Source organism: Zeugodacus cucurbitae, chromosome 6 (assembly GCF_028554725.1).
Source record: "Zeugodacus cucurbitae isolate PBARC_wt_2022May chromosome 6, idZeuCucr1.2, whole genome shotgun sequence".
In the NCBI taxonomy this organism is placed as follows: Eukaryota; Metazoa; Arthropoda; class Insecta; order Diptera; family Tephritidae; genus Zeugodacus; species Zeugodacus cucurbitae.
In genome coordinates this window covers 49,330,700-49,342,961 of record NC_071671.1, presented here as the reverse complement: position 1 = coordinate 49,342,961, position 12,262 = coordinate 49,330,700, and positions in this window count along the sequence as shown.

The following is a 12,262-nucleotide window of genomic DNA, read 5'->3' as shown; positions in this document are numbered from 1 at the left end:
TATTTTTTTTTTAACAGATGGCAAGCCTAATTCAAATTTAATTAATATTTATGAAATTAGTTATGTTTGGATTAATTGTAGCAAAATATATTGATAGGAATTGTCAAATTAAAATTTATTTTAATAAAAAATAATATGTGGCAACCCTTTAATATTTTTGTGTATGTTTAACATACAGTAACCCTAAAATATATGTATTAAATAACATTCGTTGAAATTAATCACTGATTTTACCAGCAAATACCTTAATATAAAACTAAATGATATGCATTTAAAGATAGATGGCAACCCTGTTTATTATTATTATTATTTTTTTTGAATAAACTATAATTAAATATAACATATTTCCCAATGTGAATGCAACTAAAATATTTGAAAGCAATAAAAGTTTAGAAACGTATGGCAACACCATCACATATAAAATTATGGAAACATTTGTGACTCACTTTGCAAAACATCCCAACTGTTGGAAATATAGATATCTTTTTTCAAATAAATGTATGAATAATAGCATTAGTTTATTAAGTTTATTATTCATTTAAGCGTCGATTTGTTAGGTGGCAACACTTTTCCGAAATATATGTTTAAAAAAGGTTTATTTAAAAGCATAATTTCAAATATTTTACTTGGGTTACGATCAATTAAATTCCAAAATAAAATATTTAATAATTGGCAACCTTGCACTAAATACATTTCCAAAAATTTCATAGAATCTATAGATAGTTTTAAAATCAGTAGAATTTATTAAACAAGTTAAATATATGCTATTATTTTCTTAAAAATTTAAAAAAGCTCGACTCAATGAAAGCTTTCACATAGAAAAGAGCTTTCTCAATATTGGAAGCTTATATAGAGTCCGTGATTTGAATATTTCATATACTTAGCTTTGAATTCCACTATCAAAGAATAAAATTTTGCTTTTTTAATTCTCAAATCTCTAAAAATCCAAAAAGCTTTTGACCAATAATGAACTTGGAGCTTAAATTATTCTTTCTTTTTCTAGCCACTCCAGTGAGTTCTTAGTATCAATAATAACCATAGTGGGACACTTCAGTGGCTCATGACACTCAAGCAATTAGCAAACACTCAACAAGTTCGAGTTACAAATTTCGACAGAATTCATCAAAAGCTCAGCACGCAACTTAACTCGGCGCTTCACCGCTCAAGTGAGCAATTGAACGCACAGGCAGGCAAGTCAAGTATCGCCGCAGGCTATGCGGCCAAAGAATTTTGCCGGGGATGAGTACTCGTATGAGATGAGTTGACCGTTGCACCGCCAAGCCGCCGGAATTGCCAAAATAACTTCGTGAGCTTGTGAGTACTTTCGCAATTTTCTCACAGTTATTTATTGAGCAGTACAAAAAAAAAAATATGAAATTCCTCATTAAGTTGAAGGAATTTCGTGCGCCGCGTGTGTTTAAGTGCGTGCGTTTGCGGCTGCCGATGGGATTGTGGGTCCAATGATTGACGTATGTTGATCAAGTGGTTGCGTGATTTTCAATATCTACTTCAGTTTGGAGTGAAAAATTGTTGCTTATTCTTCTGTTTATGAGAGACATCTATTCAAACTAAGATTCTTAAGGGGTCCTTAACAATTAGGCGTCGGAATATTGATAACTGCTGTTAATTTTAGAATAAAAAATTTATGAAAAGAAAAAATAAATCTAAAAAAGGGAACTTGTATGTTTTTAAGAAGTTTCATTCTGTGTTTATGCCTTTATAATGGACAAACGGAGCCCCCTAATCTGTCAAATTTCTCATGGACACTATTAATAGATTTTTTATTTTGAAGAGCTATCTTAATTTCCGACCGCTCGGCGAGGTCTTGGCACTCGACCGTTTACATTGAATCGCTCGGTGTTTCATTGCTGTGAAACTTGGAGGTATATCTTGTTTTGACTAACTCCAGGAATTGTTAGTGATTCCATCATCTAATTTGTCCTATACCACATGCTCCTCCAGACATATTTCTTTTCTCACAAATTCGTCTGTTATGTGATTCTCTTCCTATGTCCAGGAACTCAAAAGCCTGAGACTCTCATTACGTATGGACATTTGGCTTCGATTTGCACTGTTTAATAATTGCTTCATATATTATAGAGATATATACCAAAGACTAAATCCTGGAATGATGAAAAAAGAGTGATAAATAGTATCTGTTGGGACGATGTTTTGTGATCGACATCATTCTTTATTGAAAAGTAAGGGATCTATTTCTATAACCCTATGTCAGACCTTCCAGAAATGGTTTGAAAGTTACACTAGAAGGTTGGTCAGAATTGAGAAGGTGCTCTGCGATCAATTTTGAAGCTAAAGAAAGAACATTGCATCCGATAAGATGATGCGTTGAATGTTCTAGAAAGATTATTATTAAGATTTAATATGCCTCGATGAGCTAATCATATTCTTTTTATAAGAATACATAAATACAGACAATCTAGCTCTGAAAATATGCGAAGGATTACTAGCTGATCGTAGTAGAGTGATAGGAATCCTCTTCTACTTTGTTTTTTAGATTTGTGTTCTGGCACTTTATATGTTAGATAAATGAAAGAAAAACTAAACAACCATGTTCCGACTTTATATCTTCTTTCAAGTTGTTATTGGCACTGTCATAAACTGTCTTTAACCGGATATACATAAATCCGTGAACATACCGGATACGTAGACCCGTCCATCGTTCCAGTTAAGACTAAATATATCTAAGCCAACGGCTAAACACTGTTATAGGTATAAATGGGTGTGTTGTATGCGCTGTTAAAAATATAATTCTAATTTTTTATGTGTTCTTGGAGCCTAGCTGTGTGTATTAACATAAAAAAAAATTCTATATTGGCATAAATGGTGTGTGGTTTTACGATTTTCGTCATTTCTATTGTCCACTTTTAATATTTTATTAAGTTTATTTATTTTTTTATGTGCGGTATTTTCATTTTTCTATTTATTTTGTTGTGTCTTGCTTATTTAATACTTAATTCTTAAAAACCATTTTACACACTTTTCAACTATAAAAATGTTAATGCCTTTTGACTGGCGCCAGTTTTGTAATTCTATATCTGTTTGGCCAACCTACCGTATGTCTACTTTTGACCAAATCTACAAGCTGCTGCCGTTCAGCCGCTTCAAAGCCAAGCGCCAAAAAGCAGAGGGGAAAAACGCGTTACTTAACAAATTACTTCGTGCTTTTTATTTTCGTTGACTTTTTATAGCTGTTGCTCTTGCTGCCGTTGTTGTTGTTGTTGTTATTGACTTCTTTTTCGTTATATCCCCAATTTGGCTTAGTGACTATGCAAAGTAGCAAACGCAGAGCTAAAACTATCAAAGTCAATGTTCATTTCTCGTTGCGAGTATCGTGTAACTGATGGCCGTCGTAGTTCCGTCGGCAGGTAAAAGTAATAACAACAACAGCAGCAAATAAATGGAACTGCAGTGCAACTGAAAATGCATACAAATATACGCACAGGCAGACATGTCTCAATTTGCGGCACAGAAAGTGCTTGGAAATGCCACTGGCCGACCACTAATGGAGCGAGCTAGCAAGCTTTATAATGCTTCAACGCTCTCCAACACACATTTGGCTAGTAGTTAGATTCATGACGGCTATCCAATTACAGTTAGACTTTATGGAAATTGCGCACCCACACACGCAAACCGCCGAACGCAAATTGGCTGCTGAATTAAATCATAAAATACTCGTGGCAATATTACTCGCTGTTGTTGTTGTTTACTGTTGTTGCAGTAGCTGTTGCATATCTGTCTGTCTGCAGCTTGTTGCACACCCACCCAGCTGACTAATGCGTTGTGAAAAACAACAACAACAACAATAATATGCATTTTGCGTTTCGCATTCTCGACTTTCCCAGCTGCCAGCCAGTCGACAGCCACTCGCTTTTGCTAATGAGCCGCCCAGACATTGCTTCCTAGTCCAAATTGCATTGTAAATTAGATAAATTTAAATGTCACAACTAATATTGGTTGCGTGTTGTGTGTGCGCGCGTGAAAGAAATGCGCTCTAATTTGCAGTTAGTGCGCGTGACTGAGAAGAGGATGTGGCAGGGAGGCAGGGTTGCATTGGTTGCGCTACTGTCTGAGAGTTTGCTGCTGTTAATATCGGATATTGTGTGCGAAAATTGAAATTAATCACAACAATTATGACAGTAAGTGATTTGATATCATAAACTCTAAAGTGCAAAGTAATTGATAAGCTGAGAGTGTGTTTGTAATGAAGTGAGTATGCAAATGAGCAAAGGTTGCGATTTTTTAAAGAAAAATATAACGAGTTTGTAAAAAATTTAATTATTTTACTTTCAAAAATACTCCATAGAATAAAATTTACAATAAAATTTTCATAAACCTGCTTTAAACTCGACTTTCTACATTTTACAAATGTTTTATTTAGGAAAATCTATGTATTAAATGAGCACACTTACATTGTTTTTAGTGTTACTGCATCTATTTAGAGCCACTAACACGAGTTTAAGCATAACTTTTGAGTTTAACGTTAAACACTGTTTCCAAGCACAGAGTTTAGTAAAAAAATTCATTTAACTCATTTAAAATTACACTTCTTCGGTCTTTAAATCCTGTTTTATTATACCTCCAAGAATATATGATTTGAAATAGTTTTTTTTGGTGTTTAGGGTATTCACAATGTGCTACAAACTCGAGTTTAACATAATTTTGGTTTTAAGTGATTAACACTACTTCTTACCATGGAGTTTGCAATGAAAATTAATTTAACTCGCCTTAAAATTTACTATTTGGCCTTTATGGAGATACGACACTTTTTTGCTTACTAGAATGTAAGAGTGTTTTGGACATGGACATAAACTCGGGTTTATTGGTAATTTTGATGTTTAGCTATTAACACTACTGCCAAGTACTGAGTTTACCAAGAAAATCCCTTTAACTCGCCTTAAGCTTAATTTTTTTTAGTCCTTAGCCATATCTCATACTCGCTTTATGATGTAAGGATTTTATGGAGTTACAACCATGTTTTGTGACACAATTCGACAGCATAATAGCAAGATTTGATCTCAGTTAAATAAATTGTAATTAAACTCAGAGTTTCTTAAACACAACAATCAAATCTTTTTGGAATAATGTGAGAATTAGTTTAATTAATAATTGGATATACTATAAAGCGCTACTGAAGCTTTATTCACACCTTTCAAAAACTTGAGTTAATTAAAACCAGTAGAGTGTTCCCTCTCACATCTTTCTACCATGGGATGGCTTCAGCTTGCTTTCAATATGTAGATATTTTTATCAGAGGACGGAAGTTTCAAAGCAACTGAAGAGCCAAGTGGCTATGCTGTCATTCTAAAACATTATCGGTTCTCATCTCAATCCTCAATATTTGGATCATCGTTTCGACAATCATTTGAGTAAAGGTACTTTTGGTCTTTTTATCGGCTTTTTAATAGATTTCCAAAGTGATAGAAACTCCATAGTTCCATAGTTCGACGAAAGAAAGCCCATGTGTTTTGGTGTCTTCCTTTAAGAGTTGAACTAGGCCTTTAGATGATTTCTGGTTAACTTTTTGAACCTTAGGAAGGCGACTAGTTATTAACTCGATACAATAATTCAAACAGCTGGAAATGTACCTTTTAATCTGAAGGATCATAAGCTTATTTTTCCGATACCATTACTTATGTTCCCACTTAAGTGTTAAATTTTCACCACAGTATTACTCCAGCTGCTGCAAAGCGTTAACGTTGATTCAATGTGAACTCGTTGTCCGCGTAAAACTCCATAAAATCGCTAATGAATGCTGACCGGCGAGTAGTAAGTGCACATACATGAATATATTATGCTCATGCATTGAAATGTCAGTCAGTCGGTCGGTCAGACACACTGTCTGTGTCCGAACGTCACCGTCGTAATATGCCCACAACTGATGGATGGATGCGAGTTTTGCGAGACAACTCACAAGTAGTTAGATACAAGTAGACACTTGAAAATCAGCTAAACACTATTCAAGCTACTCACACGAGTCAAACAATTCGTAACGCATGCGCCAAGCGTGAGATTAAGTGTCCGCCAATTCGCGTGGACGAGCGTAGCGGCGACCAACTTAACGCGCATGCGTCACCTTCACTGCAACACTGTGCTTAGAGTCACCTTCATATGTAGCTGTTAATAGTTTCAAACGTATGCGCCCCGATTTATGATGATTACTATTTAACCTCAATTATTTTTCTGTGTGTGAAGTACTCGTAGAGGCCCTTAAGTGCGAAAATGTCAAAACAAAAGTAAAAATACTTAGAAAATATTGGCCGCAAATCAGTGAATTACACAATAGTTGGTGATTTTTAGTTTACCGTAAACGTACTAAATATTATGGCTTAGGTGAAGTTGTAGGGATCTGTGAGACCTTATACCAAATAAGGAGAGATATTAGGTATCTTAAATGTTTTGAGAAAAAATAATTCCCTTTGAGAATTTAATTAACTTCCTTTCTGAAAAACCATGACACTTTTCGGGATAAAGCCTTGAAATACGACTCGCTCTAGGTGCTACAAAGTCTTACCCTGGACTAATGAGTTCGATTAGAGACTTTATTCTTGGCTTTGAATTTGTAGGGATATACACTCATTCTTCCCTCAAGTTTGTTTCAAGTTTCTGCTATGTTAACATCAATTCCTTAGCCTTAGAATGAAAATACTTCGAGCACCTATTTTAAATTGCTCCTTCCTTTATCGGATCTGCGATAAAATTTGACCAAACCTTATCTGCTTTCTACCGTCGAGAAGATCTCATGGTGAATTAAGGACACTCCCTCGAGTAAAATTCATTTCTTCCAAATCAGTTAAGTGTTTCAATCACACAGTAATGGTAGAATGACTTCGTTGAGAAAAAAAATCTTGAAGTGACTTCTCTAAGCAAAAATATGGCCGGATCCTGGATCAACAGAATACTCTCTGTACTACTTACAAAATATGTGCTTATATAGAATGGTTCTGTAGACAAAACTCATTACTCTTTATGATTATCAAATCTCATATAAAATAGATTCCAGAGCTCCATCACGGGTTATGTTACTTTAATAGCTTATAAGTATCGACTTCAACGACTTGAGCCATGACTCAGGAACATTGGATCATTGGTCGGTCGATGCTCGCTACAATTGTGTCGATAACTCATTTGCGTATTTATAGGTACTTAGCTCAACTTACTACACAACTTCGTAACCTCTATATGCAAATAAATATATTTCTAGTCTTATTATTTATGTATTGTTTATACGTGTACGTTGCAAAAATAAATATCACCTAATTGATGTTCGTTAGCTTAAGTAAATTAAGATTTATGACCCTGCAATTTGTTGTCATATGCGCGATACGAGTATGAGTCTACACAATTCAAGAAATGGGTTAATGCATGAACTGTGTATATACTTTATGATTTAATAGAGTTATTAAGACAAATGTGTGGGTGCAATTGTTTATTATTTTTTGAGTTATGAGCCATGAAATTCTTTATTATTAAGTTGTACAGCTTACTGTTTCAACATCTCATTGATGTTGAGAACTAGACTTTAGAACAGGGTAATAAACGGAAATTATTTAGTTGTCTAATGAATTTTATGACATTAATTTTATGGGTTTTATGTGTCGGCAATGGTCAGCAAAGATTTCCTCGACAAAATTTCGACAAATTGCACGAAGTTTTCTTTAGGTAAATTATCAAAAACATAGTTAATACTCAGAGTCATAACCTCAAAACCATCATATAAAAAGTTAAATAAAAAAATGGAGAAACCGTGTTAATTATTAAATGGTATTATGAGAACTTCTCCGTGGTAACATCCACGGGAAAGTATAACCCGTTGGATAGTTCCGTAAGTTTTGTTAGATACATCAAAGAATGTCACCAAATAGGCAACAGAAAACCAGAGAAACGTTAAAATGTGGAAACAATATCTGGTCCATAAATATTGTTCCACGAATGGGCTTCGATCTTTCGGTGAAGGGGTAGGTAATTAGGTTGAAAAGGTCGACCTATTAGAATTTTGTGTTACATATGGACGATTCGACCCACCAAGCTCGAAGTTAAACCTGTTGGTTATAGCGGTCGAAAATTTTGAAGAGGAATGACGTGAACATATTCTGATCTGTTGGTCGATAGAGTAATGATTGGCACAAAGGGAATCGAAGAAGAACCCTCAATAAAACCAGACTCATTTTAATTTACACTATTTTTAAGCTACTGAAGGATGCTTAGTTAAAAGCTTTCCGATGCGAAAAGTCCGCCTATCGAAAAGAGACAAAATTTTTGTACAAATATATACATTCAACCGCCATAAGCTATATATTTCCCTAGTACCAGTAATAAATCAAATTCTCTTGACATCGTGACCCAAAAATTCGAAGGCTTAATCGGAAATCACAAATCCAATCGAGCCGTCTGGACGATCGTGAGATAACTTCGTCTAGCGACGAAATTGCATTTTTAATTGAATTACATGAGAGCTCAACCCGCCGCTAAGCATTTTGAGCAAACTAATACAGTTATATTGGAAGAATTCTTCAGAACCGATGGACTCACACGCCGAGTTTCAGATAGAAAACTTCAAAAGCTTAATGAACAAATGAGTGATTAGTTGTTTTGTTGGTTGAAAGATTGGCTGCGCGTCCACCCGGTAGCCCGAGTGCCTGTCTACTCCTCTAATCGGCTGACTGGCTCTGTGTCTGGGTGGGCAGATGGACAAGCGAGCGAAATTTGTGTGCCAATAGCACAAATAGTGTCAGCTGCTAATTAAGCTCATTGCAACTGTTGTTCACTTTATGGTTGCTGTTGTTTTTGTTGTGGCTATCACAGTGCAACAGATGCGCTTGGACGGACGTTTCTGTTTTTTGCTTTCTTTCGCCTGCCAGCTCCGAGCAAAGTTCAACACGTAGTGATGGACACCGTTGTGTTTACATTTGTTGTTGGTTTAATAGTTGTTGGAGGTGTATGCTTGTCATTGCACTTTTGTTAATTTGTTTTCTAAGTACTTGTAGGTAGTGCTAAATAAGGCTGAAAAAAAAATAACGAAAATAAGCGAGACCAACAGATAGCCAGTGCGCATAATTGTGCAGCTCACAAGCTGCCAATTCACATTGACCCAAATCGTTGTGAACGTGAAAATGAAATCATTCGGCACTCAATCAATCTTTTCGTAGAGTAGACTGCAAATTGTTGCATTAGAATGAAAATAAACATAGAGTTAAAGTAGCATAGTGTGGTCGCTGAGAAGGGTTGCGAGGGGGTTCCGAGTTCTCGAAATGTCACAACTTGGTATTCAATAGCGACCATCATAACATAGTCACCACTATAGAAGGCATGGACTGCAGATAAAGTCAACAACATTTCTTTTAGTGGCCACACCTCGGCAGGTAATGGCAAAGCTTCGAAGGTATTTCTGTCAAGATAAAGTTCTGTGAGCCTTTAGGAGATGATTAAAAAGTTATAGAAATCTCCATATGTCGGATGATATAAAAAAGGAAAAGCTGGGCAAAGCAACAGAGAAACCCGCACCGCTTATGGATATAGAGATGCTATCGACCAAAGTCCGCACCGGTGTATTCTCGAATGTTGAAGATGTTGAGAACTTTTCTCACTTCGTTGGGTTCCAATCGAGTTCGGCATCTAAAGAATTTTTTTAGGGCCAGCCCCTGCAGCACCGGTCCATGTTTTATAAAAGAATACATTCAGTATCCAAGTCTAAAGTGTCCCTAAGAACACTTAAGTTCAAGAGAATCGTTTCGAGGTAAAGAGATCCACTCTCACTTCTAAAAAGGGGAATAGGAACATTTGATTTATAAGACTCAGCCAACGACGTTTACACAGATACTGTGCTGCTCTGAGACCCCACTTCGTTTTAAAGACAGTACAACCAGGGGATCTAGTTGAAAAACTTTATCAAGATAGTACCATGAGACGGTCTCTCTTCGTATAGAGAATCTATTAGTCTCAAGATCCATCTACTACTAAGTTTGAAGGTTTGAAGTTTGATGTTAAATTTTGCTATTAAAGATGAGCCGTCTTGATGAAAGCTTGACTCATATACTTTGATGGCTTCAAAAACCTCAAAGACTATAGATAAATTCCTGAACAATCTGATCAAGTAATGAATCTGATGAAGCGCGCACACTCCATGATTCTCTAATCTGTATTAGTAGGACGAGAAGATATAGGCAATCAATTCAAGTATATCTTAAAAAGTTTTCCTCGTAAAATTCTGCGAAGACAATCATAAGGCAACCCGAACTTCAGCCCTTTGTCTCATCCAATTTAAGAAAATACATATTTGAACGTCCAAGCAGCAGAACAACTTGGTATGGAGTTGAACTGTTAAGTTTGAGGCTGCTGACTCTAGACTCTCTCTAGGGTTATACTAAAAGTCATACGAGTTCTACCAGAAATATCGAATAATGCTCAGAGGATCGCGGCTTTGAACAAACTCGAATCTACCGAACCCAAAAAAATAATCCAACTCAGCTCCCCTCTTTAATCATCCTCCACTGTGCAAATGTTATTATTGCCTTCTGCTTCTTCTTTGTGCACTTATGTATGCAATAGATGAGATATTTATTTAGTGCACTCACAAGCCAAAAACAACAACAAAAACAACGAAATGCACACAAAATTAAATTGTTCGCAACCAAAGTATTTATAAATACACACAAACGTACGAATATAAACTTGTGCTGCTATTTTGCGCTAGACTGAGCACTCGAGCTCTAGCTAACGCTAGATGCCGGTCAACGCGTGCATGATCTGTATGCAGCTTGCCAATCAGCTTTTGCCTCCCCCAGCAACGAGCAGTGAGCACAGCTGTGCAGGCGATCAGCTGGTCAAACCACGAGATCTGGCTGCTATCTTTTTGTGTGGCTTTGTGTGTGTTTGTATGTATGTGATCAGTTTGCGTTGTGTGTTGTCAGCTCGTCTGCGGTGTCTGCTGGGGGGAATTCCGACCTTTGCTCAGCCATGCACTAAATCAGATGCATGCAATGTGAGTGTGTGTATGTGTTGTTGTTGTTGCGTATGTAATTCACGAGATAGTCTAAATAAATCATTGTTGTAATTTTTGCACATACATACGTCTCGGCCAGCCAGCCAACCGGGTAACCAGCGTCTTTGGGCGTGATAGACTGACTACTTAGAGAATTTTAAGTGGCTGTTCGCCTTAATAAATAATGCAGCACAATTTTTTGAATGATTTGTTGTCAAAATGTAATGAGGGCATGCTCGGGCCATGTACAAGTGCTTAAGTGTTTGTGTGTGTTGGTGTGTCTACTTGTCTACGAACACTTTCAAATATTTCTATTACTGCGTGGTGCGATCAAGAATGCAATGAAAAGTAGAAGTAATGGAATTTTACAAGTATGTGAAAAATTAAGTGATCTACTTCGGAGGTCAGCAAATGTTGTTTGTGTAAAAAGTTTATAATTTTTTCACTAGTTGATCACAGAAATTATTTCGTAAAATGTACGTAACATTGGGTAAGGATCAGTGATCTCCGTTGTTGGTGATTAATAGTTTACTAGGAAGGTGATACTTGATTTGTACTATAAAGAAAATACCTCCGCTGTATCAGCTTTGAGCCCTGAGAGACTGACAGCATGTTTTCGCGAAAGAAAACAATCTTTAAGCATCGTTAGTCTACTCATAAAGCACAAAACCTTCTAGGAAGAAGTAAATATTAATTAAAAAGCTAAATGGTAACCAGATCCATCAGTATCGTTTACAGACGGATTGCAGCTTGGTGGAGAATACCTGATTTTCATGTCAGGTAAATGCAAAACTGAAAAGTGTACTTGTTCAGAATTGTCTCTTCTTTAGAGATATATTTAAAGTTCCTGTAGATATTCCTGAAGTTCCTACCATTTGGTAGTAGGTCTGCTTTCTAAGGGATTTGCGTTCAAACTATTGTATGTTTTTTTAGTAAAGGGAAGCATCGAAAGCCGCAGTGCGGAACTTTAATCCGCTAAACGTAAACTACTACCAACACAAGACTCTCCCACGGGACCACCGGATAAGGTATTACTTCGTGGGAGTGACAAGACATTTTAAGTCTCCTCTATGGCGCGGACTGACTGACGCCTAATCTGTTGGAGATGTCTCAGTTCTGTCATGATTAAAGCTGCCGCTCCGCTAACATCTTTCCATTTTCTGGAAGACTGACACATAAGTGCAGTCAAATTTTCCACCGTTAAGCTACCACCTAAGGATGTTTTCAACTTTTCCCTTATGTTTGAAAAGCATGAACAATGAA